Raw genomic sequence first — 27,675 nt, 5'->3', positions numbered from 1 at the left:
GTTGAACAAGTTGTAGTATAGGAATATGATAAAGTACTATTACCCTAAAGGAAATGATGACGGGAATAATTTCAGAAAACCTCAGAATAGCTATGTGAATGATGCAAAGTGAATTGGACAGAATAAGAACAATATATAAAATAACAGCAATATTGGAATGAAAAATCAACTGTGAAAGATTTAGAAACTGATCAATAGAATAATTACCACAACTACAAAAAACTCATGATATAAAATGCTATCTACCTCCAGAGAGAGAACTGATGGAATCAAGGCACAAATTGGATCATTGTTTCCTTTATTTTTCATACTTTTTAAAACCATTATTAATATGGAAATATATCTTGCATGGTTGTATATGTATGATACATATTGTATTTCTTGCTGAAAGAAAGAGGAAGAAAATATAGATCTGAAAATAAAAAAGTAGTTACAGCATATTTTGTTCAAATTAAAACTCAGTTTATAAGCAAAAGTCTTTTTTCAAAACATATATTCAAATAGAATCTTGTGAATTTGTGGAATATGTTGTAACATTCTTATACTGAGCTTAGAGGGAGAAAGACATTCCCCCCAAAAAAAATTTGTTGTGGATCACCTGATAGGGAAGAAGACACAGCTCCTTCCAACTGGCCACTGTTTAGCCTGAAACATATGATGCCTTTGTTTCTTCTGTCCCTATGGAGCTATTCTTTCCCATTATTAGGTAGAGTATTGGTGATAGAATGACCTTGTAAGCCACTAAAGGTTCAGAAACTCAAGTCTAAACCAGAATTTGACATCAGTTGAACCTGTTGCACTAGCCTAGCCACAGAGGATCATGAATTGATCCAGCAACCAAAGTGCTAGGTCCTGCAGCAGAAGAGTGACTCATATAACAGCCATACCAAATTTGTAAGTGAATTTGAAGGGATAAATGCTTGACAGTAACCATTTCAAGTGTGAGCCTGCTTTCCTCAAGGACTAAGTTGGAAGAAAGGAAAGTATGAAAAGGTTTAGAGAGATATTTTATCTTTTGCTTCTTCCTATATCTTTTCAGCAAATATTTATTTTTTAAAAAACTATTTAATGTTGACTGGTTATATTGAAAATGAGTGGTATTAATCATTAATATTGATGATATTGAGGAGATATCAATTGGTCCTACTTATTGATATTAGGGGGAAACACTGGAAGGGGACTGGATCCTATAGCATTAGAAAGATACTTTGCTCCTTAAGGAGTCGCCCTTAACTTAAGAACAGAACCTAAAACTAAAAGATGCCTTGAAAAGTCAAAATATCTACTTTAAATATTTTGTTTAGGCAATTTCTCATTTTATAAAATGATTTCTAACTGCATTAAGCCAAGGCAAAACAACTGAAAAATTCAGTACTTAAATTGTGCTGTAGTTTTACCTCAGTTTAATAACGTACAAATCCTTCATATACTAAGTAATTGTGTGTGTGTCTCTGCATATGTGTGTCATGTAATAATTTGAGGTTAAAAGAATATTCCTTTTAGGATCCTACCCAAGATATTTTTTACAACTGTGGTGAACAGTTTTGGTTGTTACATTTCTTATGCTTTTCTTGTCATTAAAAACTATAGGGCTTATCTTTCTCATTACCTACTCTAATTCCTTTAATCTCTTTCTCAACTCTTATTGCCAAAGCAAGGATTTCTAATACAATATTGAATAGTAATGGGATAGTGGGCAACCTTGTTTCACTCCTGATCTTATTGGGAATGGTTCTAGTTTATCCTCATTACATATGATGCTTACTGATGGTTTTAAATAGATGCTACTATTTTAAGAACAAGTCCATTTATTCCTATACTCTCAAGTGTTTTTAATGGGAATGAAGGCTGGATTTTATCAAATGCTTTTTCTACATCTATTGAGATGATCATATGATTTTTGTTAATTTGGTTATTGATATAGTCAAATTATGCTAATAGTTTTCCTAATATTGAACTAGCCCTGCATTCCTGGTATAGATCCTACTTGGTCATGGTGTATTATCCTGGGGATGATTTTCTGTAATCTCTTTGCTATTTTATTTAAAATTTTTGTATCAATATTCATTAGAGAGATTGGTCTATAATTTTCTTTTTCTGTTTTCAGCCTACCTGGTTTAGGTATCAGTACCATGTCTGTGTCATAAAAGGAATTTGGTAGGATTCCTTCATCCCCTATTTTTTCAAATAGTTTATATAACATTGGGGCTAATTGTTCTTTAAATGTTTGGTAGAATTCACATGTAAATCCATCTGGTCCTGGGGATTTTTTCCTGGGGAGTTGATTAATAGCTTGTTCTATTTCTTTTTCTGAAATGGGACTATTTAAGCAATTTATCTCCTCCTCTCTTAATCTAGGAAGCCTATATTTTTGGAGGAATCATCCATTTCACTTAAGTTATTTATCAAATTTATTGGCATAAAGTTGGGCAAAGTAACTCCTTATTATTTCTCTAATTTCCTTCATTGGTGGAAAGATCCCCTTTTCATTTGCAAGACTAACAATTTGATTTTCCTCTTTCCCTTTTCTGATCAGATTTACCAAAGGTTTATCTATTTTATTGGCTTTTTCATAAAACCAACTCTTGGTTTTATTTATCAATTCAATAGTTTTTTTTTTTTTAACTTTCAATTTTATCAATTTCTCCTTTTAATTTTAGAATTTCAAGTTTAGTACTTGATTGGAGGTTTTCAATTTGCTCTTTTTCTAGCTTAAGTTACAAACTCAATTTATTTATATTCTCTTTCTCTATTTTATTCAAATAAGCCTCTAGAGATATGAAATTTCCCCTAATAATTGCTCTGGCTGCATCCTACAATTTTTGGTATGTTGTTTCATTGTTGTCATTCTCTTGGGTGAAATTATTAATTGGGTCTATGATTTTCTGTTTCACCCATTCATTCTTTAGGATGAGATTATTTAATTTCCAATTACTTTTGGGTCTATTTTCCCCTAGCTTTTTGTTGAATGTAGTTTTTATTGCATCATGATCTGAAAAGAATGCATTTACTATTTCTGCCTTTCTGCATTTAATTTTGAGGTCTTTACATCCTAATATATGGTCAATTTTTGTATAGGTTCCATGATCTGCTGAGAAGAAAGTGTACTCCTTTCTGTCTCCATTCAGTTTTCTCCAAAGATCTATCATACCTAACTTTTCTTTCCTCCCTCTCCCTTAGAGTCCCTCCCCCTTTCTTATACCTTTCCCTTATTATTTCTGTATTTCCTTCTATTTAGCCTAGTCTTTTTTCTTTTTACTTTTCCTCTCCCACTTTTTAATGAGATGAGAGAAGTTTCTCTATAAATCAAGTAAGTCTAATATTTTCTCTTTGAGCCAAATCTGATGAGAGTAAGATTCACACAGTGTTCCTCCCCCTCCCTTAATTCCCTCAGGTATGACAGGTTTCCTTTACCTCTTTGTGAGACGTAATTTCTCTCTTTTTACCTCCACTTTTCCCTTTTTCTGATACAATCCCCTTTTCACTTCTAATTCCCTTTTTTATATTACAACAGTAAAATCAAATTATATATATATGCCCTTTATGTATGCCAGTGACATAAATACAGTTCTCAAGAGTTTTTTTTATCTTTTTATGCTTCTCTTGAGTCCTATATTTGGAGGTCACATTTTTTCTTTAGCTCTGGTTTTTTCATTAGAAAATAAATGGAATTCACCTGTTTCATTGAATGTCCATCTTCTTCCCTGGAAGAAAATGCTCAGCTTAGCTGGATAGTTTATTCTTGGCTGCATTCCTAGTTCTTTTGCCTTTTGGAATACCAGATTCCAGACCCTTTGATCCTTTAGTGTGGAAGCTGCTAGATCCTGAGTGATCTTTATTGTGGCTCCTCAGTATTTAAATTGTATTTTTCTGGCTGCTTGTAATATTTTTTCTTTAGTCTGATAGTTCTGAAATTTAGCCACAATATTCTTTGGAGTTTTTATTTTAGGGTCTCTTTCAGATGGTGTTTGATGAATTCTTTCAATGCCTATTTTACCTTCTAATTCTATTACATCTGGATAGTTTTCTTTGATGATTTCCTGAAAAATAATATGTAGGCTCTTTTTTTCATCATGGTTTTCAGGTAGCCCAATAATCCTTAGATTATCTCTCCTAGATCTATTTTTCAGATCTGTTGTTTTTCCAAGTAGGTATTTAACCTTTTTTTCTACTTTTTTTCATTTTTTTGGTTTTGCTTGACTGATTCTTGATGTTTCAACAAATCATTCATTTCCATTTGTTCAATTCTGATTTTTACTGAGTTATTTTCTTCATTTACTTGTTTAAAAACTTCTTTTTATATATGTCCAATTGAGTTTTTAAATGAGTTTTGTTCTATGGAATTTTTTTTCCATTTCAACAAATTTTCTTTAAATGAGTTATTTTCTTTTTCCAATTCAAAAATCCTACTTTCCTGGGAGTTCTTTATCTTTTCCATTTTTTCACTTCAGGGAGTTGTTTTCTTTTTCAAATCTTTTAATGAATTATATGCCTTTCCCATACTCTCTTGCAGAGCTTTTCTTTCCTTTCCCCATTTTTCTTCTAGCTCTCTTTTAAGATCTTTTGAAATTTCTTCCAGGGGAGCCTTGTGTGATAAGGATCAGGCTATATCCCCCTTTGGGATTTTGTCTGGAGACTGTCTGCTATTAGTCTCCTCAGAGTTAGAAATCTCTTCTCTTTCAGTATAGAAGCTATCTATAGTTAGAGCTCACTTTGCTTTTTTACTCATTAAAAAAAAAAAAAAAAAAACTCTTGAGATCTGCCTTTAGGACAAAAAGGTTCCCAGTTTCCTCTACAGAACAGGGACAGATGGACACTGGCTGTTCTGTGAAGAATGGCATTACAGTGTGACTGCCCTGGGAAAAGCAACTGCCCTGGGATAAGTGGCCAAGCAGTGGAAGAGAGGCTACCCTGGGATGAATGGCCATGTTGCAGAATGTGGCTGCACAGCTATGCTGTGGTCCATGCTGAATCACTTCTGGTGCTGGTTGGGTGTGACCAGGTCCTGTTAAATTCTGGGGTTTTGGGGGGTACACGCTACCTTTGGTGTTTGTGTAACTTCTCTGCTGATCTACTCTTTGAAACCAAAGCAAAGCAACCAACCTGTGGTAGAGTTCTCCCTATAAATTCTCCACCCATAGAATGGTCTGCTCAGCATGTGCTAGCCTCTATGTTCTGCCTCCCTACCTATGCTGGCCTCCTCCTGAGCGATCAGGACAAACCTTTTCTGGAGATCTTCTAGATTATCTTCTGCTGGTAATTTGTTGTACTCCCAATATTCGTGTATTTTACCAGTCAAGCACTATTTCAGAGGCTGAACTTGTAATAAGTAGTGAGGGCAGAATGGAGCTCAGAATGAAGTGTTTGTCCTCTCAGCCGTCTTCACTCCAATCCCTCACTCTCAAATATTCTTAACATATGCAGCTGATAATATTAGAGGAGAACTTTAAAAATGGTATTTTGTATCCTAAAGTCAAACATATTTTTGTAATTAATAAACAATAAATACAGGAGGACTTTGTATTTGTTTTTTCCTGTAGTTGGTTATGTGACTATGAAAATGTAGTCTACTATAGAATATTATTTGTAAAAAATTATCTTTTTCATTTTTATAAATTCATCAAGGATAGTAAGAATATGTATACAGAGAATTTTCATTAAAATGAAAGTTTAGGAATAAAGAATGTTGCTTTGATTAAATTTTGAAGTTCTTGTTTATTTGTAGTTTTTTTTTTTTTTTCTTTTCCAATCCCTGAGATATTTTGTAAACTGATCCTTTGGTGTTCTTTAAAATAATAATAATAATAATAGTATTTATTTTCTCCCACTTACATGTTAAAAAAAATTAGTAATCATTTTTATAAAATTTTGAGTTTTTCTCTCTTCTCTTTTCTCTCTCTCCTCTTCTTTCTCCAAAGATGGTAGACAGGGGGCGGAGCCAAGATGGCAGAGAAGATACACGTGAATCTGTAAGCTCCCTTCTTCCCTCATTACCAATTAGTTAAATCAGCCTCAAAAATAACGCTGAACTGATAAAAACCACAAGCATTGGAAGCACGACTTAGCAGCTGAAGAAAATCTGGAGTTTCAACAGAAAAGGTCAGTTCCCAGGGGAGAAAGAAAAAAGGCCTGCACAGACGGTTAGATGCTAGCACACTGCGCTGATCGAGCTGGGGAGAACTCTAGAATCAGAGAAGCCACTGAGATAGAAGAATCTGGCACAGGCTGATAGCTCTTCTCTGCTTATAAAACAGCAGTTCAGAAGAGAAATCAAGCCACTTTATAAAGCCAGATATTAGAACCACCCCAATCCGGAAGTGACCTAACAGATCTCGGCAAGGCCGTGCAGCCACTTTCTGCTGTCCAGGGCTTCACCTTGGGGTAGTTAAGAGCTTGAACAGTGGGGACACAGCCTGAGGCAATATCTAATCCACATAGTGCCAGACGTGTCTAGAGGCTGTGGAACTTAGCCGGGGAAGTCCAAGAGAAGCAGAACCTTTGAAATAGGGACCACGGTTTCTGGGCAGACACTTCCAGTTTGAGCGCAGGGGCTTTTCACATCAGCTGGTGATATCCATGCCCCATGGGAAGCATTGGCTGGGCTTTGTGTCACCCTTATTGTTCAGTCTTAAACCTCAGAGAAGTCTCTAGGACACACAGCAGGGTCCTTCACTGGGCAACCCTCACAGCGCAGTTGTACTAATCACCTCTGAGGCACTTCCAGGGAGGGGGAGGGGAACTCTCTCCCAGAGCTATCTCTTAGATCAGGCAAAGGTAGGTACGCTGCATCCATCCAGTCTGGGAGTAAGCTGGTAAATAAATAAATAAATAAACTTCTTACCCCAAGGGCAGACCCCAAAAGATTTTTAACCATGAGTAAAAAGCTAAAGAGAACCATTGATTCCTTCTACACAGAGAAAGAGAGGGTATCAACCCCGAGGAAGTTAATAGCAGAGAGTCAGCAGATAATACTCTAAAGGGGAATGATACCTGCCCCCCATCACATAACTCTCTCCTAGAAGAGACTATTAAAAAGTTAAGAGAGTTTGAAGAAAAATGGGAAAAAGAAAGAGAAGCTATGATAGAGAATAACAACATTCTGAAATCTGAGTTGGAAAAAATAAAGAATTCACAGGAGATGCAGGGAAACAAAATTTGTGAATTAGAAAAGGTTAAAAAATCACAGGAAAGTAGGATTTCTGAATTGTAAAAGATAAAAAATTCTCAAGAAAGTAGGATTTCGGAATTGGAAAAGATAAAGTCTCAAGAAAGTAGGATTTCTGAATTGGAAAAAGTAAATAATTCTCTAAAAAAAATTAGGGAAATGGAAAAAAAATTCAATAGAGTAAAATAATTCATTTAAAAACTCAATTGGAGCAGGATCTATTATGCTTCAGATAAAGTCAAAAAAGCAGGGGTAGCCATCCTTATCTCAGATAAAGCAAAAGCAGAAGTTGATCTAATTAAAAGAGATAAGGAAGGAAACTATATCCTGCTAAAAGGTAGCATAAACAATGAAGCCATATCAATACTAAACATATATGTACCAAGTGGTATAGCATATAACTTTCTAAAGGAAAAGTTAAGAGAGTTGCAAGAAGAAATAGACAGTAAAACTATAATAGTGGGAGATCTCAACCTTGCACTCTCAGATTTAGACAAATCAAACCACAAAACAAATAAGAAAGAAATTAAAAAAGTAAATAGAACATTATAAAAACTAGGTATGATAGGCCTTTGGAGAAAACTGAATGGCGATAGAAAGGAATATACTTTCTCCTCAGCAGTTCATGGAACCTATACAAAAATTGACCATATATTAGGACATAAAGATCTCAAAATTAAATGCAGGAAGGCAGAAATAATAAATGCCTTCTTCTCAGATCACAATGCAATAAAAACTACATTCAGTAAGAAGTTAGGAGTAAATAGATCAAAAAGTAATTGGAAACTGATTAATCTCATCTTAAAGAATGACTGGGTGAAACAGCAAATTATAGAAACAATTAATAATTTCACCCAAGATAATGACAATGATGAGACATCATATCAAAATTTGTGGGATGCAGCTAAAGCATTAATAAGGGGAAATTTTATATCTTTAGAGGCTTATTTGAATAAAATAGAGAAAGAAAAGATTAATGAATTGGGCCTGCAACTTAAAAAGCTACAAAAAGACCAAATTAAAAACCCCCAACCAAAAATCAAACTTGAAATACAAAAATTAAAAGGAGAAATCAATAATATTGAAAGTAAAAAAAAAACTATTGAATTAATAAATAAAACCAAGAGTTGGTTTTATGAAAAAGCCAATAAAATAGATAAACCTTTGGTGAATCTGATCATAAAAGGGAAAGAGGAAAATCAAATTGTTAGTCTTGCAAATGAAAAGGGGGATCTTTCCACCAATGAAGGAAATTAGAGAAATAATGAGTTACTTTGCCCAACTTTATGCCAATAAATTTGATAAATAACTTAAGTGAAATGGATGACTTCCTCCAAAAATATAGGCTTCCTAGATTAAGAGAGGAGGAGATAAATTGCTTAAATAGTCCCATTTCAGAAAAAGAAATAGAACAAGCTATTAATCAACTCCCCAGGAAAAAATCCCCAGGACCAGATGGATTTACATGTGAATTCTACCAAACATTTAAAGAACAATTAGCCCCAATGCTATGTAAACTATTTGAAAAAATAGGGATTGAAGGAGTCCTACCAAACTCCTTTTATGACACAGACATGGTACTGATACCTCAACTAGGTAGATCGAAAACTGAGAAAGAAAACTTTAGACCAATTTCCTTAATGAATATTGATGCTAAAATTTTAAACAAGATATTAGCAAAAAGAATTCAGAAAATCATCCCCAGGATAATACATTATAATCAAGTAGTACTTATACCAGGAATGCAGGGCTGGTTTAATATTAGGAAAACTATTAGTATAATTGACCATATTAATAATAAAATTAATAAAAACCATATGATCATCTCAATAGATGCAGAAAAAGCATTTGATAAAATCCAACATCCATTTCTACTAAAAACGCTTGAGAGTAAAGGAATAAATGGACTATTCCTTAGAATAATCAGGAGCATATATTTAAGACCATCAGTAAGCATAATATGCAATAGAAATAAACTGCAACCTTTCCCAGTAAGATCAGGAGTGAAACAAGGTTGCCCACTATCACCATTACTATTCAATATAGTACTAGAAATGCTAGCCTCGGCAATAAGAGCTGAGAAAGAGATTCAAGGAATTAGAGTAGGAAATGAGGAAATCAAACTATCACTCTTTGCAGATGACATGATGGTATACTTAGAGAACCCCAAAGACTCTGCTAAAAAGCTATTAGAAATAATTTAGAATTTTAGCAAAGTTGCAGGATACAAAATAAATCCACATAAATCCTCAGCATTTTTATATATCACTAACAAAATGCAACAGCAAGAGATACAAAGAGAAATTCCATTCCAAACAAATGTTGAGAGTATAAAATATTTGGGAATCCATCTACCAAAGAATAATCAGGAATTATATGAGCAAAATTACGAAACATTTGCCACAAAAATAAAGTCAGATTTAAATAATTGGAAAGACATTCAGTGCTCTTGGATAGGCCGAGCGAATATAATAAAGATGACAATACTCCCCAAACTAATCTATTTATTTAGTGCTATACCAATCAGACTCCCAAGAAACTATTTTAATGACCTAGAAAAAATAACAACAAAATTCATATGGAAGAATAAAAGGTCAAGAATTGCAAGGGAACTAATGAAAAAAAGTCAGAGGAAAGTGGTCTAGCTGTACCTGATCTAAAGCTATATTATATAGCAGCAGTCACCAAAACCATTTGGTATTGGCTAAGAAATAGACCAGTAGATCAGTGGAACAGATTAGGTACAAAGGACAAAAAAGGGTACATCTATAGCAATCTAGTCTTTGACAAACCCAAAGATACCAACATTAGGGATAAAAATTCATTATTTGAAAAAAACTGTTGGGAAAACTGGAAATTAGTATGGCAGAAATTAGATATGGATCCACACTTAACACCATGTACCAAAATAAGATCAAAATGGGTCCATGATTTAGGCATAAAGAATGAGATCATAAATAGATTAGAGGAACAGAGAATAGTGTCTACCTCTCAGATCTGTGGAGGAGGAAGGAATTTATGACCAGAGGAGAACTAGAGATCATTATTGATCACAAAATAGAAGATTTTGATTACATGAAACTAAAAAGTTTCTGTACAAACAATACTAATGCAAACAAGATTAGAAGGGAAGTAACAAATTGGGAAAATATTTTTACAGTTAAAGGTTCTAATAAAGGCCTCATTTCCAAAATATATAGAGAACTGACCCTAATTTATAAGAAATCAAACCATTGTCCAATTAATAAGTGGTCAAAGGATATGAACAGACAATTCTCAGATGATGAAATTGAAATTATATCCACTCATATGAAAGAGTGTTCCAAATCACTACTGATCAGAGAAATGCAAATTAAGACAGCTCTGAGATACCACTACACACCTGTCAGATTGGCTAAGATGACAGGAACAAATAATGATGAATGTTGGAGGGGATGTGGGAAAACTGGGACACTAAGACATTGCTGGTGGAGTTGTGAAAGAATCCAACCATTCTGGAGAGCAATTTGGAACTATGCCCAAAAAGTTATCAAACTGTGCATACCCTTTGATCCAACATTGCTGCTATTGGGCTTATATCCCAAAGAAATACTGATGAGGGGAAAGGGACCTGTATGTGCCAAAATGTTTGAGGCAGCCCTTTTTGTAATGGCTAGAAACTGGATGAATGGATGTCCATCAATTGGAGAATGGTTGGGTAAATTATGGTATATGAAGGTTATGGAATATTATTGCTCTGTAAAAATGACCAGCAGGAGGAATACAGAGAGGTTTGGAGAGACTTACATCAACTGATGCTGAGTGAAATGAATAGAACCAGAAGATCGCTGTACACTTCAATGTTGTATGAAGCTGTATTCTGATGGAAGTGGATATCTACAACATAAAGAAGATCCAACTCACTTCCAGTTGATTAATGATGGACAGAAACAACTACACCCAGAGAAGGAACACTGGGAAGTGAATGTAAATTGTTAGCACCCAGGTTACTTATACCTTCGGAATCTAATACTTAACGTGCAACAAGAAAATGGGATTTACACACATATATTGTATCTAGGTTATATTGTAACACATGTAAAATGTATGGGATTGCCTGTCATCTAGGGGAGGGAGTAGAGGGAGGAAGGGGATAATTTGGAAAAATTAATACAAGGGATAATGTTATTTAAAAAATTACTCATGCATATATACTGTCAAAAAAGTTTATAATTAAATAAATTACCTTTTGCAAAAACAAACAAACAAACAAACAATGATGGTAGACAGTTTGATAGTTTATACATGTGCTATCATAGAAAACATATTTCCATATTAGTCATATTTATGAAAGAACAAACAGATCAAAAGAAGAAAACACCAGAAAGATTAAAGCAATTGAGAAAAATATGCTTCCATAATCTGAGTCCATCAGTTCTTTATTTGGTTATGAATAGCATTTTCTTTTTGTCCTTGTCTTGGATAATTGAATTGCTGAGAAGAACTGAGTCAATCATAGTTTATCAACACACATGTTCAATGTCCTTACAATGTTGGTTCTAGCATGGATTTCCTTTGTTGTACTAGACCTAGTAAAGCTATACTACCCAATCACATCTTCTAAAGCACCAGGGACTAAATCATCAGACACCAAATGTCTTCTATCATTGATCAGGAAAGTGATTTGTAACTTTATTTTAAAAGAGATTAAAACTAACTGTAGGCTATTTTCAGGATGAAATGAGATAATGAAATAACCCCAAAACTGAAGGACTGATTTTTTTTTTTTTTTTTTTACTATTTTGGCTTGACTTAACAAAGTTAGAAAATATTTTATAAACTAAGAAAATGTCCAAACAAAATATTTAATGCAATCACACGTTTTGGCTTTTCAAGATATCTTTGGTTTCAAGGCACCTTTGTTCTTAGGTTAAGGGGGAACTCCTAAAAGATCAGAGAATGCTATACTCAAGCTCCATCCCACTATATTTCCTCCAATATTAATTTTAGTTGGAAATAAAGGCTATTGCTTTGATTCAATTTTGGAATTCTTGATATTTTTTCCCCATTCCCGAGATATTTCATACTTGCAATGTTGCCTCTAGCATGGATTTCCTCTGTGTGTACTTGACCTAGTCCAGCCATACCTCCCTCCCCAATAGCTACTTAAGCACCAGTTCTAATTAATCATATGACATATTGGGAACTGAACTGTCAAAAGCCAAATGTAAGGGCTTTTCTATCATTAATCATGAATGTATAATTGATCAGTATAGAACTGCTGATGTGCTTGGGCTCATATAGCTGAATTTCATGCCAAGTTTTCTGAAAACTTTTTGTCTTTACTATTTTAAAAAAATTTATGAAGTGGCACTGTTCACAATATTTTGCCATTCTTTTCTGTTGTATATTATAAATTTATTTGTACTCTATGTGAGTGCTGCACTTCATATGTTTCTCTATTTTGTATCTTTTTCTGCTCTTGACAAAATCAACTGTTTGCTAACTAAGACACCTTAGGGCTTCTTTTAATTTCTTTGTTGATATGACTATTATACAACAACAAAAACAAGGATTAGTACATGTATCATTTAGCAAATATTATTTCATTTCATCCTGAAAATAACTCTACAGTTATTTTTAATCTCTTTTTTCTTTTAATATCTCAATTTTACAAGTGTGGAAGCTAAGGTAGGTGGACATTAAATAACTTGTTCAGAGTCACACTGTTAGTGCATGTCTGTGGTTAGATTTGAATTTGGGTTTTTCTGGTTCCAAGTTCAGCATTCTAGTCAAAACAGTCTCTAGCTGTTTTAGTTAAACTTGTATGGGAAGTGGTGATAATCTAAATCAATAAAGCTTCCTTTTTTCTATTTTTTACTTTTCAGAATCAGTGCTTCATTTGAATAGGACAGATTGAAGCTTCTGTAATTAAATGAACTCTTCTCATCTTTATACATTTCCCCCTAATTTTATATCACTTTTAACATTTTTATTAGTTTTGTTGTATATATAAATGACTAACTTTTTTTATCTTAAAGTAAATATTTATGATATGTAGGTATAAGGATCCCTAGTTGTAGTGTTCTCTTCTCTAAATTATAATCTTTCTCTGGAAGCAGATTTTTTGGGGAGCTTCTGGATGCAGCCTTAGTTTCAGTTCAGTATAATCACCCCAAATATAGCCAGGGATTAAAGTCCAAATCCTTTATTTTCTCCTTCAAAGTCTTGAATCTTTTCCTGAGGCCTGATTAGCTTTCTTAGAGGGCTATTTCTCTCCTTGGTTCCGAGAACTCTTGCTACTAGTTCTTTGTCTCTGCCACCTTCAGCCTCTCATCTTCCCAATGTCTCCAGCCAGCACAAAGGTGGAAATTGGAATGACTGACTCCTCCTCCGAGAGTGGGATTGTGGGCTTCTGTGGGCTTGTGGCTCTGGCTCTGAGAGCTTCTTGTTTATATTTCTGCCTGACTTGTAAATCTCCTTGACTTGTGAATCTCCTCCTTACATATGCTCTTTAAAGGTGTGAAGTCTAATGAGTACTAAGTACATAATCACTTAGCACCTTGTTTCAAGTTCTGGCCCATAACATCTCCCTTTTTCTTTTGATTTAGAACATAAGGTGGTCATGACCTCCCTGACTTCTCAAGGAGGTGAGATCCCCAAAAAAGGTGATCACACTTTCCCTGATTGCTCAAAAAAGGAGTGAAAACATCATAAAAAGGAGATGATCACACCCTCCCTTCAGTTCTGCTCATTTCACTTTACATCAGTTCATATAAGTATTTCCAAATTTTCTGAAATCTGCCTATGCATCATTTCTTATTACAAAATAGTATCTGATTATATTTATATAGCACAGCTTGTTCAGTCATTCTCCAATTAATGGGTATCCCCTCAATTTCCAATTCTTTGCCATCATAAAAAGAGCTACTATAAATATTTTTGTGTCCATAGATCCTTTTCACTTTTTCTGGAATACAGATCTAATAGTGCTATTGCTAGATCAAAGAGTATTCTCAGTTTGATTTTCCTTTGAGGATAATTTCAAATTGCTCTCCAGAATGGCTGGAGTTCAGAACTTCTCCACCAATGCCTTAGTGATCCCACTTTCCCACATTCTCTCCAATATTTATTATTTTCCTTTTCTGTCATATTTGCCAATCTAATAGCTATAACGTGGTACCTCAGAGTTATTTTGTATTTCTATGATCAAAAGTGATTTGGAGCATTTCTTCATATGATTGTAGATAGCTTCAATTTCTTCATTTGAAAAATGCCTGTTCAGACAAAATAGTCAATGACTGTTATAATCTGATGTTTGAGAAGCCCAAAGACTCCAGCTTTGGGGATAAGAACTCACTATTTGACAAAAACCTGCTGGGAAAATTGGAAACTAGTATGGCGGAAACTAGGTACTGACCCCCCACAACACCATAGACCAAGATAAGGTTGAAATGGGTTCATGATGTAGATATAAAGAGTAATATTATAAGCAAATTAGAAGAATATAGGATAGTTTACCTCTGAGATCTGTGGAGGAGGAAGAAATTTGTAACCAAAGAAAAACTAAAAATCATTATTGATCACAAAATAGATAATTTAGGTTATATTAAGTTAAAAAGATTTTGTACAAACAAAACTAATGCAGACAAGATTAGAAGGGAAGCAATAAATTGGGAAAACGTTTTTACATTCAAAGGTTCTGATAAAAGCCTCATTTCTAAAATACATAGAGAATTGAATCAAATTTATAAGAACTCAAGCCATTCTCTAATTGATAAATGATCAAAGGATATGAACAGATAATTTTCAGATGAAGAAATTGAAACCATTTCTAGTCATATGAAAAGGTCCTTCAAATCACTATTGGTGAGAGAAACGAAAAGTAAGGTAACACTTAATTTTCTGAGTATACCACTACTTACCTCTCAAATTGGCTAAGATGACAGGAAAAGATAATGATAAATGTTGGAGGGAATGTGGGAAAACTGGGACCCTGATACATTGTTGGTGGAATTGTGAACAGATCCAACCATCCCAGAGAGCAATTTGGAACTATGCCCAAAAAGTTATCAAACTGTGCATACCCTTTGATCCTGTAGTTTTTCTACTGGGCTTATAACCCAAAGAGCTCTTAAAGAAGGGAAAGGGACTCACATGTATAAAAATGTTTGTGGCAGCCCTTTTCATAGTGGCAAGGAACTGGAAACTGAGTGGATGCCCACCAGTTGGAGAATGGCTGAATAAGTTATATATGAATGTTATGGAATATTATAGTTCTATAAGAAATAATCAACAGGATGATTTCATAGAGGCCTGTAGAGACCTACATGAACTGATGCTAAGTGAAGTGAGCAGAACGAGGAGGTCATTATACACAGCAACAAGATAATACACTGATCAATTCTAATAGACATGGCTCTCTTCAACAATGAGATGATTCAGACCCTTTTCAATGATCTTGTGATGAAGAAAGCCATCTAAACCCAGAGAGAGGACTATCGAAAGTATGGTTCACAACATAGCTTTTTCACTCTTTTTGTTGCTTGCTTGCATTTTATTTTCTTTCTCATTTTTTTCCATCTGATTTGATTTTTTTCTTGTACAACCAGACAATTATATAAATATGTATGTGTATATTGGATTAATATATATTTCTACCATGTTTAACATATATTGACTTCTTGTCATCTAGGGGAGGGAATGGAGGAAAGGGGAGAAATTGGAACACAAGGTTTTGCAAGAGTTAATGTTGAAGAAATATACATCCATAAGTTTTGAAAAATAAGAAGCTTTAATAACAAAAAAGATAAAGTTAAAAAAAAGAAAAGAAAAATGTCTGTTTAATCCTTTAATCATTTATCAGTTGGTGAGTGACTTCTTATAAATTTGATTCAATTCCCTATATGTATTTGAGAAATGAGGCCTCTATCAGAAACAATTGCTGTTAAGATTTTTTTTTCCTTAGGAAGTTCATTGATGACTTATTCAATTTCTTTTTCTAAGATGGGGTTATTTAGATAACCTTCTATTTCTTCTATTAATCTGGGAATTTATATTTCACAAATATTAATTTTGCTCGGATTATCAGATCTACTGCCATATAATTGAGCAAAATATTCACTCATGACTGCTTTAATTTCTTCTTCATTGATAATGAATTCACCCTTTTCATTTTTGACATTGGCTATTTGGTTTTCTTTTCCCTTTTAAACAAAAAATAAATTAATCAATCAAATCAATTAATCAATCAAATCAAATTAATCAATGAGAAAGTCCTGGCACTGGCATCTGCCTTTTCATCCAGCAATGTGCTAAGGCATGTGGTCATCAAGATATTGACATTTTCTTGCTTGCTCAAGACTACACTGAGGCTCAGGGCCACTGGAAGAGCTTGATTCTGGCTTGCTGGGATATTTTCTCTCCTAAACTGCATTCCCCTTTTACACATGTGAGACAGACATTTCTTGCTAACTTCCCAAATTTCTTGGGCTAGAATATTAGTTCACTCCATATTTTTGTTGGTTCTGCCATTCCAAAATTCACTTGGGGACTATCCTTTATAATCATTTGGAGGATAAATGCATTTAGTGAGCAACATGTTCACTTTGACTTGCCAATTTAACCTGGTAAACAAAATAAGTTAATGATTGCTTGTGTTATCTTGAGAAACATTATGTCCAAAACAAAATAAGTGATAGTTTCATGAAATCTGCTTCTTCTGATTACATGTGGAGAATTTTGTTCATTCCTATATGACCCAATTTAGGAATGACATTGCTGGGTTTTAATATATGTAGAAGAGAGTAACCAATATGATGAAGACTGGCAATCATATCCATAAGGGTAAGTTGAACAAAGTAGGTATGTTTATATAAGAAAAGAAAAAAAATTAGGAAAGATATGAAAGTTGCCTTCAAGCATTTGAAAGTAGTCATCTGGATTGTAAATAGTAGATTAATAGTTTTATAACTAGATAGGATCTTAAAAGTCATCTATTTAATTCAATGTTCTACTTTATAGATGAGGAGACTGAGGCACGGAGAGTTTAAGTAATTTGCCCAAGGTACTATATGAAGTGGCAAGCTTGGTTTTGCTTTGTTTTGTTTTGAATTTCTTTAATTTAATTTTTTTGGGATTACATTTCAGTTCCAAATTGTTTCCCTCTCTTCCCTCCCAAGCCCACACTAAAAAAAGTCAATGTTTGGCATAGATATACTTGTGAAACTGTACAATACATAGTTCCACATATCAAATCTTTCTCTGGAGGTTAATAAGATCTTCCTTCACAGGCATTTTGTAGGTGATTTGAATATTTACATAATTCAGGATAAACTTGCTCATTCAAATTTACTCTTTGAAAAACATTACTGTCACTGGAAACAATGTTTTCTTGGTTATGCCCATTTCATTTTTCAGTATTTCATGCAAGTCTTTCCATGTTTTCCTAAAATCAATCTGCTCATCATTTTTTATAGCACAGTAGTATTTCATAACATAACATAATTTATTCAACCATTCCCCGCTTGATGAGCATCCTCTCAATTTTGAGTTTTTTATTCTACAAAGAGAGCTAGTTAGGAAAAAAGGGGGGGAGGGGAAAGTCCTTTTCATTTTCCCCTGATCACTTTGGGAAGCAGACATAATAATGGTTTGCTCATCGATGGGTTTTTAACTTGGGTATAATGCCACATTACTCTCCAAAATAGTTGGAGCAGTTCACAATTCTACCAATAGTAAGTATCCCAGTTTTTCCACATCTTCTCTAACGTGTTATTTTCTCCTTTTATCATTTTAGCCAATCTGATAGGTGTGAGATATCTAAAAGTTGTTTTAATTTGTATTTCTTTAATCAGTTATAATTTAGAACATTTTTTCTAAATGTCTACAAGTACTCCCAGATATTTTATGTTGTCTAGCTTGGATTTCTCCTTCTAAAAACTGCATGTTAATATACTTTTTACCATTTATTAAGTGAATAATGGACTCATATTCTTATAAAGTTGACAAAATTCTTCATATATTTGAGATGAGGCCTTTATCCAATAAACTATTAAAAAAATTTCCCCAATTTTCTGCTTTCCTTTTAATCTTACCTATATTAATTTTATTTCTACAAAACCTTTTTTGTAATCAAAATTATTAATTTTAGATCTTATAATTCTATCTTTTGGTTATTCACAAATTCTTCTATCTACAAATATGAGAGGTAATATGCCTCATGTTCTTCTAAGTTACTTATTTAGATGATAGCTAGATAATATAGTAGAATTCAAACTTGTCCTCAGGTACTCACTAATTGTCTGACGCTGGGTGGGTCACTTTACTCTCTTTGCCTCAGTTTCCTCATCTATAAAATGACCTGGAAAAGGCAACAGAAAACCACTGCAGTATCTTTGACAAGAAAACACCAAATGGAGTCATGAAGAGACAGACAGAAGCAAAATGATTCAACAACAAAATCTACTTTTATATTTAGATCATCTATTCATTTTGACCTTCTCTTAGTAAATGGTGTAAGATATTGCTCTATACCTAGTTTCTGCCAAACTTATTTCTAGTTTCCCCAGTAATTTTTTACCAAATGGTGAATCTTATCCTTAAAACTTAAGCCTTTATATTTATCAAACACAAGATTATTGCATGTGTTGTATATCTACTCTATTCCACTGATCCAACATTTTATTTTTTTAGTTAGTATCAGATAGTTTTGATCATTGTCACTTTATAATAGTTTAAGATCTGGAAATGCTATTCCACTTTTCTAAACTTTCCCCCCACTAACCTGTTTGATATTCATAACATTTTATTCTTTGAAATGAATTTTGTTATATTTTCCTACATCAATATTTTTTTTTTTTTTTGGTAATTTAATTGGAATGGAACAGAATAACCAGATAAATTTTGGTAGAATTTTATTATATTGATTTGGTCCATCCATGAACAATCAACATTTCTCCAATTATTTAAATCTGACCTTATTTATATAAAAAGTGTTTTATAATTATTTTCATGTAGTTCTTTAATTTATCTTGGTAGGTATACTACAAGGTATTTTACTTTGCTGAAATTATTGTTTCATTTAGCTTTTTAGTTGAATTTGTATAATTTTTAAAGTATATAATCACATAATCTGCAAAAAAGAGATAGTTTGGCTGTTCTGATTCCTTCAGTTTTCTTTTTCTTCACCTAAGGCTATTGCTAGCATTTCTAGTAATATATGGGATAAATTTGGTGATAGTGGGCTTCCTTGTTCCACTTCTAATCTTATTGGAAAGGTTTCTTGCTTATCCCCAACACAGATAATGCTTGCTGATGGTAGTTGCCTGTTATCATTATAAGTAAAAATCAATGTATACATATGCTTCTAAGTGTTTTTAATAGAAATAAGTATTGTATTTTGTTAAAGCTTTTTTCTGCATCTATAGATACAAACATGTGAGATTTTTTTGTTTGCTTTTATTATTGATATCTTAAATGTTAAAAAATTTTCCTAATATTGAAACCATATATTAAATGATTGACTTGGTCTTCTTAATGTTTATGACTTCCTCATAGTCATATAGCTTATAAAAGGTAGAAATGTGACTTTAACCCAAATCATCTGCTGCTAATTTCAGTATTTATTTATTCTACTGTCATATTTAATGATGCTTATATGAATCTAATATTTTGAGGGTTTTTTTAAAAGTATATTGTTTTTTCAAATTCTCATTAGGAGATGGATAATCATAATGTTTATAACATATGTATGCAAAGTGAGGTACATAGAAACTAAATAATTTATTTGAGGTCACATGACAAGTAAGAAAACTAGCAAAATAATTTAGAACCTTCAACCAACCAGGAATAGAATTAATTAGTAAGTAAGAAGGTCAAACCTCAGTAAAAGAAGATAAGCTATTGGGATCAGGGTATTCTTGAATAAAGTCATAATACAAAGACAAAATTTTGAACACAGTGTAGTGTACTACTGGGAGGAGTCCTATTAAAAGCAGATTACTTTACGGAATATATACCTCTTCATTTTTAACATTTCTGCACCTTTGTCCTACTTGATTTCAATTCCACAGAATCTTTTCAAGGTTAAACTCATCACCATTAAACTCATTATGATGCTTGATTGACAATGACTCCCTTAGTCTCTGATTAGGAGTCTTGAGGGTGTAGTAGCAAACTCCTCCCAATGACTTCTTTTATTTTGCTGTTGTATTGCTGTTCAGTGGTGTCCAACTCTTTATGATCCTATTTGACAAAGATGCTGACATTTTCCTTCTAAGGTTCATTTTTACAAATAAGGAAACAGAGGCAAACAGGATTAAGTGATTTTCCCAGAGTCACACAGCTACTAAGTGAATAAAGTCAGATTTAAACTCAGTAAGATGAGTCTTCCTCACTCCAGGCCCTTTATTTAACTGCACTATCTAGATATCCAGCCTTCCTTTATAGAAAGCAGAAACTGGACTTTAAAACTCACTCCACAGAGAAAGAAAATTATAGACCAATCTCTCTAATTAATATTGATGCAAAAATCTTAAATGAAATATTACCAAAGAGGTTACAGAAAATCATCCCCAGGATGACCAAGTACATTTATACTAGGAATGCAGGGCTCATTCAATACTAGGAAAATTATTAGCATAATTGACTATATCAATAACCAAATTAACAAAAACCATATGATCATCTCAATAGATACAGAAAAAGCATTTAATAAAATTCAACATCCATTCCTATTAAAAACATTAAAATTATTAGCATGTTATAAAAAATTACCCATGCATATGTGCTGTCCAAAAAAACTTATTATTATAAAATTAATTTTTAAAAAGTATTAAAAAAAGAAAAAGAGAATCAAAATTTGAAAACTAGAACTGGGCAAGTGGAAGCTTATGACATTATAAAACACCAAAAAGTAAAAAACAAAATCTTAAGAATATGAAACATCTCATCAGAAAAAAAAAAAAGTGATCTACCAGACAGACAACATATTGAGAGGCAATATAAAAATAGTTGGACTACTTGAAAGTTACAATTAAAAAAAGAAAAGGAATCTTGATATGTTATTGCAAGAAATTAATAAAGAAAATTGTTCTGAAGTTCTAGAAGAAAAAAGCAAAGCAGAAACAGAAAAAAAAAAAAAAAAGACCAATAATCTCCTGAAAGAGTAATAAGAAAAATTAAAGGAATATCATATACAAGTTTCAAAGCTCCTACATCCAGGAGAAAACATTGCAAGCAACAAGAAAAAATTTCCATTAAATTCTGCTCTTTTTGTCACAAAATTTGATATAGAAGATTCAGGAGAAATATAGCACAAGCATTAAAGAACAATTTTAAGGGACTCAATAAGATCATACAATTTACTTCTTATATGTGGAAAATGTTATTGGTATTCTTATGACCATCATAATTATTTAGGCAGTTGGAAAGAAAGATTTAAGCAAAATTATGTATGATGATGGGATGATTTTTAAAAATAAAACTACTTAGGGAGAAATGAAAAGGAATAATTATATCATATAAATGAAGCATGAAAGGAATAATTGGAAGATATGGAAGAAGCTAGTTGGGATGGAGGGTTGGTAGTGCTTAAACTTTACTCTCAAAAGAGGGAACACATACATCTAGAATGATATAAAAGTCTTGTAAATTTAAAAAGCAATATAGAGGCTAGAGTCTAGGATAAGAGAGGAGTTTTAGAAGGGTGATAAATTAAGAATTAGGAAGGGGAGAGGGGATTAGTAGGAAACTTTTAGAGAGAAAAGTAGATTAAGGTGAAGGGCAGGGGAGAGGATAAAAAAAGAACTCTTAGAAAAATGGGTAGATTAAGGAATAGGAGGGAAATACACAAATAATTATGCATTTGAAAGTGAATGGGATGAATTTACCCATAAGAAATGGATAGCAGAATGTATTACAATTTTTAATTCAAAAATGTGCTGCTTTTAAAAAATGAAATAAAAATGAGAGACAGTTAAAAATAAAGATTTGAGTAGAATTTATTATGTTAAAAAATAGAGTAGTAATCATAAACTCAAAGTTAAAGCTAAAATAGATTTAATTCAAAGAGCAAAATAGAGAAACTACATTATGTGTCACTAATATTTAGTATAGTTTAGCTTTCATTTCTCAAATGTGTAAAGAACTTTGTCAGATTTATAAGAATATATGTCATATCTCAATTGATAAATGGTCAAGGGATATCAACAAGTAGTTTTTTGATGAAATCAAAACTAAATATAATCATAAAGGAAGAAAGTATTTTTGATTAGAGAAATTCAAATTGAAACCATCATCTTATACCTATCAGAGCAGCTAAAATAATAGATGGCCTTCAATTGGGAAATGACTAAATAAGTTGTGTGTATGTGATTGTGATGGAATATTACTGTCTTTTAAGAAAAGATATATTGGTTGATTTAGAAAATCATAGAAGAGTTGGATTTATGAAAAAAGTTACTATCTACCTCCAGAGAAAGAATTGACAAATAGACATATGCATAGCATCATCTTCCATATACACATGTAAGTCTATACATACAGGTATGTTTATATATGTGTATGTATATATACATATAAGAAAACCTAGAAGGAAAAACAAAAAACTTGGGTAGCTTTGAAAGCAATGCATAATATTTATTATGTAGGTATTCTTGACACAGAAATGTATCATTTTATATTGAATCCCTTATATTCTGCTGTGTACATGGAAAGTTTTTTTTCTTTTTTTAATTTTGTATTTAACTTTAAAATTAATTTGATTTTTCAAAAAAGAAACTAAGCGTCCCATTTATTAAATTATGATGCTTCTATTTGCAAAAATCATGATAAATAGACAAGGATGATCAACTCTTCAACCTGATTAACATCTGGCACCCCAAGCAAATTTTTGCCTAATATGATTATCCTATTACAGGCTCTTTGTACAGCCCCTAGTGTTTAATCTTAGCTGACTCAATTATTTTAACTAATAACAAAAGCACAAAGACCATTTCAATTTCCATAGGATTATCTCCTCAAGAAACTTCTACCCTAAATAAGGTCAGAACCACAGTTGGAACTCTTCTACTAAATCCATTTGGCTAGATTACACTGACTATGACCATTTGTTATTAATTTTCCTTTAAAATTTGCATTTCCATTTTTATTAAATATATCCCTTTATTTAAGCAAAATAAATTGTTCAGGCAAGGGAGGAGGGAAATTTTTTTTTTTTTTATGATTTTTTTTAATTGCTCTTGATTTGGGACATAAAGTGCACTTTTTTTTTCCCTTCAAGAGGAAAAATAAACCCTTTACCAATCTTTTTAATTATTTGAAGTTCTTGCAACTTAAGAACTCTTGGAGGTTTAAAAAAAAAAAGAAACAACCTTTTTCCTCTGTCCAAATAAATCATGACACTTATAGATCTCATAGAGTGACTCAGTTCTTGTGCAAGATTTGCACTTTTGTTAATCATTCCTGAATATACCAGATTCCAAGGATAGAATGCATATTTTCACCTAAGACCTGGCCTAGCTAGATTTGGAGAAACAAATCACTAGTATGGCTACAGGGTGATGATTTTAAAAGCCAGATCAACTCTTAAAGATTTTCTACTAAGTTATAAAAGTGTTGAAATGTATGCCAATGGTATTCCCCATATCAACAGATGAACAGATCACTTCTCCTGAAAGTGTTGAAGGATTCAGATCACCATATTTATTTATTTTCTCTCTCCTCCCCCCCACACCTTTTTATGCCCCCAAATTAAAGGGGAATAGAATAAAGGATCAAGAAAGGTATTATGGAAAGTACTTGGGGTTTGTAATCATAGGACATGAAGATTGAAATCTGGCTATCAATTTTACTACTTCTATGTGGTAAGCTATTTGAGTTTACTACACTATATTAAGTAAATAGCTTATCTTCTCTGACTTCAAGTTTCTGAAATATAAAACCAGGAGGGCTAAATAATCTCTTAGTTCCCTCATAGCTCTGAAATCTTTTTTTTTTTAATCATCTCCCAAAAAAAGTTGGAAATTATTATGGCAGAAACTATGCGCTGACTCACACCTAACATCCTGTACCAAGATAAGGTCGAAATGGGTTCCTGATTTAGACATAAAGAGTGATATAAGCAAATTAGAAGAACAAAGGATAGTTTACCAGGGGGCAGCTAAGTGGCTCAGCGGATAGAGCACCAGCCTTGAATTCAGGAGTACCGGAGTTCAAATCTGGTCTCAGACACTTAACACTTTCTAGCTGTGTGACCCTGGGCAAGTCACTTAACCCCAGCCTCAGAAAAAAAAAAAAGAAAAAAAGAAAAAAAAAAAAGGATAGTTTACCTCTCAGATATGTGGAGAAGGAAGGAATTTGTGGCCAGAGATTAACTAGAATACATTATAGAATGCAACATGGATAATTTTGATTATATTAAATTAAAAAGATTTTGTACAAACAAAACCAATGCAGACAAGATTAGAAGGGAAGCAATAACTGGGGGAAATTTTTTTTACGTTCAAAGGTTCTCATAAAGGCCTCATTTCTAAAATATATAGAGAATTGACTCAAATTTATAAGAATTCAAGCCATTCTCCAATTGATAAATGATCAAAGGATATGAACAGATAATTTTCAGATAAAGAAACTGAAACTATTTCTAGTCATATGAAAAGGTGTTCCAAATCACTATTGATCAGAAAAATGCAAATTAAGACAATTCTGAGATACCACTACACAACTCTCAGATTGGCTAAGATGACAGGAAAAGATGATGAATGTTGGAGGGGACATAGGAAAACTGGGACATTTTTGGTGGAGTTATGAACTAATTCAACCATTCTGGAGAGCAATTTGGAACTAGGTTCTGTATCCCAAAGAGGGAGGAAAAAGGAGGAAAAGGACCCACATGTGCAAAAATGTGGCAGCCCTTTGTGTAGTGGCAAGAAACTGGAATCTTGAATGAATGCCCATCAGTTGGAAAATAGCTGAATAAGTTATGGTATAGGAATGTTATGGTATATTATTGTTCTATAAGAAATGACTAGCAGGATGATTTCAGAAAGGTCTGGAGAGACTTACATAAACTGATGTGAGTGAAGTGAGTAGAACCAAGAGATCATTATACACAACAAGAAGATTATACCATGATCAATTCTGATGAATGCAACTCTTTTAAACAATGAGATGATTCAGGCAAGTTTCAAAGGTCTTGTGATGAAGAGAGCCATCTACACCCAGAGAGAGACTGTGGGAACTGAGTATGAAACACAACATATATAGAAGAATTACACATGTTTAACATATATTGGATTCCTTGCCACCTGGGGGAGGGGGGAGAAGGGAAGGAAAAAATTTGGAACAAGATTTTGTAAGGGCGAATATTGAAAATTATCTATGCATGGAATGTTCTGTTTTCTTGGGGTCTCTGGGAGCAGCCTTCCTTTCAATTCAGTAATCACAAGTGCAGTCAGGGATTAAAGTCCAAATCCTTTATTGTCTCCTTTCCTGGGGCTCGGTTAGTTTTCTTATAGTCCAGATCCTTTATTATTTCCTTCCTGGGGCTGGGCAGCTTTCTGGAGAGCCTTTTAGTATGGCCTTGGTCTTAGTTGGGGAAGCGCAGGAGTCCAGACCAGCCACTAGAAAGATCGAAGATCAAATTGGATTTCTCCCCTTGGTTCTGAGAGTTTAAGCTCCTGCTGCCAGTCCTTTGCCTTCTCTCTGAATGTCTCTGAATGTCCCTGGCTGAGGCTTCTAGTTTATATGCTCCACACTGAGTACAAACCAATCATTATATCACTAGGAAACCATTATTTGTTGTAGGATTAAATCAATGCTAAACTAGATTTAACCATTGTCTCCTCAATTCCACTTAGTACCTTGTTTCAAGTTCTGGCCCATAACTTCTCCTTGTAGGATTAAATCAATCATACTGAACCACGCTAAATTAGATAACTATTGTCTCTATAAATTCCTTTGTTTCAAATTCTGGCCCATAACAAATAAATAAATCACCCTTCAAATTTTTTTGTCATAAGTATTAGCAAAAACCTTTCTCAGAATTTAATACCAGTTGATGAGATGTGAATATTGCTGTGTTGAGAAATGAAAAAGAATTATAGATAACAATTGGCCAAAGTTCTTTGAGTAGATTTGCTAAGGACAGAAAAGACTTAATTGGTTTTCCTCTCACCACTTTGGAATGGAAAAGAGCACTGGATTTTGAATTAGGAGAGATGGACTCAAATCATACCTTGGATGTTTACTAGCTACATAATCAATATTAATCAATCTAAACTTCAGTTTCTTCATCTATAAATGGGGGTAGTGATACCTTTAGGTATCCCTTAGGACTGTTATGAAGATCAAATGAGACAAAATATATATCGCATTTTTCAAGTACTATAGAAATGTCAGATATGCCTGAATAATTTTTCCCCATAAAATTATCTACTGTCAGGAGAATTATATACTTTACTAAAAGGATCTTATATATGTGTCTGTTATTTCTTTTTCTCTGTATTATTCCATATGTTCATCACTGAGGATTGTACTAATATACTTGGGTTAGTCCTCACTTTCTCTTGAAGAGAGTCATTAAATAGTTATCCCTTCCTCTTCTTTTGGATTTTTTAGATCTAATGTTTAATAATAGTCTTCACTCTTGTTCTGCTTCATAATTCCTAATCCATTATGTGCTATTCCCAGTTCACACCCATCACATGTCCTTGAACAGCTGTATAAGTGATATTAAATTTTAATTCTTCAAGTAATAGCATGCAAAGTCTCACAGCATATAATATCACCAGTAGACTATTTAAACAGGCATTTAAATAGATAATCCTTTATTTTAGGGATAGGTTTGGTGTCCTTGGAGTTCTATAATTTCCCAATTGGTGATATAGACTACTCTCCTCCTACTTAATTCTAGCTAATAATGACAGTAATAGTAATAACAGTAACACTTTAAGATTTGCAAAATGCTTTGCAGTTTGATCTTATTTTATGCTCACATTTTATCCTCACAACAACAACAAGGTAAGTGATACTATTATTCCCATTTTACACATGAGGAAATTATTGCTAAAGGTTATATACCTAGTAGATGTCTAAGGATTTGATTTCAGCTTTTCCAGACTCCAAGTTCAGAGCTCTATCCTCTGTATCACCTAAGTCAGTTTTCCAAGTTGTCTCAGCAGGAAACATTTTCCTTGTGCTTATATTTTTCTGTGCTCTCAAAAAGATCAAACTCTTTCTCCCCACATTTTGATAGTATTTTATTTTTCCAAATACATGGAAAGATACTTTTCAACATTCACCTTTGCAAAACCTAGTGTTCCAATTTTCTCCCCTTTCTCCCCCTTTTCCCTCCAAGGCAACAAGCAATCTGATATAAATTAAACATGTGCAATTCTTCTAAACATATTTCCATATCTGTCATTCTGTGCAAGAAAAATCAGGGGGGAAAAAAAAACAACAAGCAAACAAACAACAAAACAGCAACAACAGAAAGGTGAAAATACTATGTTTTGATCCACATTCAGTCT

The sequence above is a fragment of the Sminthopsis crassicaudata genome, chromosome 5 (genome assembly GCF_048593235.1).
Source record: "Sminthopsis crassicaudata isolate SCR6 chromosome 5, ASM4859323v1, whole genome shotgun sequence".
NCBI lineage: Eukaryota > Metazoa > Chordata > Mammalia > Dasyuromorphia > Dasyuridae > Sminthopsis > Sminthopsis crassicaudata.
The sequence above is the reverse complement of the archived record's forward strand: the minus strand, read 5'-3'. Positions refer to the sequence as shown.